We start from the raw sequence: 3,799 nt of genomic DNA, 5'->3' as shown, positions 1-3,799 counted from the left end.
TGGTAGCACATGCAATTTGCAAAGAAGGGTCACAGTTTCAGGTTTGGACCATTTAGTCAGGTTTATAGATTAGATGGCAGTTTCATACTCCGAGTTACTATCTTTGACATATATGATATAACTGACCTAGTCCATTTTTATGTCACTACTACAGCAATCCATGAAATGTGCATGCAAGGTCTAATATCAATGCTTAACTTGGATTCCACATTTGAATGGACTTCCCAAAAGATTGCATTCTGTTTATGTAATGATGCTTCAGGCATCTCTAGTAAAAACTAAGGGCTAGATGCCAAAGTTGTTTGTCAGATGTTGCTTATGAACACATAGATAAGATTGGTGTATTTAATATATTCTCATTGCAATACTGAATGCTGGATCTAACTCTTCAATGGTCCATGGATTGAGTTTTAACTCGTTGAGATCTCTGTTTCTATGAAATGGAGCTCAGCAGCAGCATAACCCTTCGAGTGCTATTATTGATTAAGTTCTGTACCTCTTGAATTGGAATTGGGTTAGGTCACTACATAGCAACTTTGAGTTTTCTTCCAAGTCTAGGTACTTGTCAATGATTTCTGGCACATATGCAAGCTTTGAAAGTGTGAGAATGCGCAAGAATAAACTCCTGAGATAAATACCCATTTCATTATAAGGACTTCTCTTACATTGATGTCACAGTGTCAGCAAGGACATTTGCAGATATCTTGACACAAAGAAACAAGCAATCAAATTCCCCTAGAATGCACTTAACTTTCCATATGCCCAAAAGCAGAGGCAATAGCTAAGCTGGAATCCGATCCAGGAAAATGCCCCATATTATCATCCTATGCTTAGTAATGCTTACAAGGAAATGGGTCGGGTATGTGTTTAGTTTAAAATCCGTACAATAAAAAGAAAGAATCTAAAGGTAGCCCCAGCAATCTGAACAGGCAGCAAGATATCAGTTTACCATGTCAATCTAATAATATAGCATGTGTGGACTCATCTTGATATTGCTGCCTTGATTTTACTGGTTGTTTCACTTGTCAAAGTGAAGGATATTCCCTTCGATTATGTGTAATCAATGGGCCAGGATCTTGAGCACTAAGGAATCAGATGAACTTGCAGCTGATTTTATCTCACTAGAGGTAGCACTGATGTATTCTAGCTGTGTAGGTGTCATTTGAGGAGGTTGCAACTTTTCACATATTACAAAAATACGTCAATATATGGCAAGATCTTCTGTGTGCCTGGTGTTAGAGGGAGTAAAACTCCATTAGCAACAGAAGACACAAGTACAATAGACAATAAAGATGACCAGTTTTTCTATCTTACTGATGCAGAGACCCAGTTGTTACCATAGAAGTTCAGCGGCTAATTTAAGACTCCTGATTATAATAACACTTTCATCATGATCTCTATAAGGTAGTAACTAATAATCCTTTGCCTTGTTAAGTGAGGAAGCAAGAGAGCTCAAGTCCTGAAGTACCCTGAGAATTGTAGCACTAGACATTTGACTTGAAAGAAGCATGGCTTCTGCCTCAGCAAAAACACTGGAGTTCACACACTACAACCTTGGTCAACCTTTTTTATAGCATTTGGCAATTTGGTAATGAAAAGATGTCAATGGGGAGGTGCCAATTTCACTAACTTAATCAATACATCTACATGATGAGAATATACAAGGTTTGACAAACCTTCACATGCCAGCAAGGATGATAACAATCTAAACTCTGTTCCAGGGACACTGAGCAGCATTGTTCATAAAATGCCATGTCTCACCTCTGCACAAGCACAAAACCGAATCATCACTGTGGTGTACGCCTGTGCTGAAGAAGCCACAAATGCACATCTAGATGCACCCTAAATAGATGTGCTAATACCTTCCATTCATCCAATGAAGGTAGGTTGGCCCTCGGAGTTGTTTTGAGATTGCATGAAGAGAATACTGGTACTTTGCCTCTGAATTGAGGACCATTCAGCCTAGTTGGAATGGAGAAGATTGAGGAGGTATAGGAATGAGTTTGTCTATTGGGTTTTGATGTATAGAACAATCAGATGACATGCGCTCTCCAAAAAATAAGTAGAAGCAGGCCTGTCTGGGAGACTGCCTTTCAAAAATTCACAAGGTATTATTCCTATCCGTTAGGAAGCACATCCTCAGGTGCTCGAGAATAAATAATAGCACAGTTAGTTGGATAAGCAGGTCTAATTTACAGAATGTCACTCAGATCTACTAGTATCATTTAAGTGATTTAAATATTGAATGGAGGAGTCTTAATACTCCCAATCACTTAACATAAAAGTGACTAAGGCGGCCAGAGAATAATATCCCATGACTCTCATCATCATGCCATATGTGCCTAGGTCTAATTGGAAAAACACATATATTTTCCTATAACTAATTCAGCATGGTAGTCATTGCAAGTTATGGGCTATGGTCACTACCCTGGTATTGAAAGGAGTACAGTTTGTTCACCTTAATTGCACACATATCAATGCATATGCATATTTCAAACTTTAAGCTAACAGGGTTGTAAGTTGTAACTATTGCACAGGGATGGATATATATATATATATATATATATATATATATAGAATTATAAGGAATTCCCATGAGTACATGATCAGCCTTGCTATAGAGGAGAGATTAATAATGTATATATATGTTATGATCCTACTACCATGAGTCTGCTTTTTGTGATCCAACCGTAACACTAATAACCTTCCATATGGGGTGTTGCATAATTTCTAGGCAGGTTAGTAAGTCAGCATTATACATGGAACCCATCATACTCTTATCAATAGTCTATGAACCATCAGCTTAAATTCAATCCAACACGAGTAAACCATGGTCAAGCATTTAGTGATCATAACAATAGGTTATATAACATGAAATTTCATGGCATATGCTAAATGGGATAGATACTTATCTTGAAGTATGGACCGACAACTGAGTCCGAGACTCCAGCACTCCACCCAACCTTAGATTGGGCTACACTATGGTCTTTCTTGCAATCCAAGACTCCAATCACCCTCGAGCCAAATTCCAGAGCATGAGTGAGGGATTTGCTCAAAGGATTAAAACCAAATCCACCAGTTGAAACAGGGGTTCCAGATGTCCAACTACCTCCACCCATCAGCTGAGACACGAAAGTCAGATTGTGCACAGGGACCTTCAAAGATGTCAATGGTACAACAAGGCAACTTATTTATTAGCTTCTTATGAGCTATCGTGCTCAACTCCTTTCTTCTTCTACTTTGTGTTTTTTGACTTCGTTCAATCACTGCATCAAGGCAAATCTCTGGGAATGCACTCTCATAGCGTAGCTCCCTCCAACAATGCTAGAATTCCTCGTCACTATGCACTCCATCTCGTACTCTTCGCTCACACTAGGGATGCATGAATTGTCTACGTAGATCTTGGGTGAGCTCTGCTACTCTCCTTAGCCAAACTTTCAAATGCCCTCCCAGGTTATCTGCATCCTATTGATAATCCAACTTGTGTGATGTTCAATCAGTTTTGTTTTAAAGTGTAACTAGGTTCGGTCTTCATAACGATATGCGTAATTGTGATTTTATGAAAAGAAGAAAATAAAATTATCTATGTAAGTACTTGAATCATGGGTTTTATGATCAAGGGATTTTATTTTAGTTAAGGTTCCCATTGTGAACCTTTAGGTATTGTTATCTAGTCATAAAAGTCAAATTGAGTCAATGTCATGTATGAAGGACCCTTCTTGGGCATGTTACATTTGTGTATGAGTCTTTACATGTATAAGAAGGCCCTCCAAGATCAAGCAAAGGCACCTCCTACAAG

Source organism: Pinus tabuliformis, chromosome J (assembly GCF_031772625.1).
Source record: "Pinus tabuliformis cultivar Carrire ecotype Pingquan chromosome J, CPIR1, whole genome shotgun sequence".
In the NCBI taxonomy this organism is placed as follows: domain Eukaryota; kingdom Viridiplantae; phylum Streptophyta; class Pinopsida; order Pinales; family Pinaceae; genus Pinus; species Pinus tabuliformis.
Note: the sequence above shows the minus strand (reverse complement) of the source record.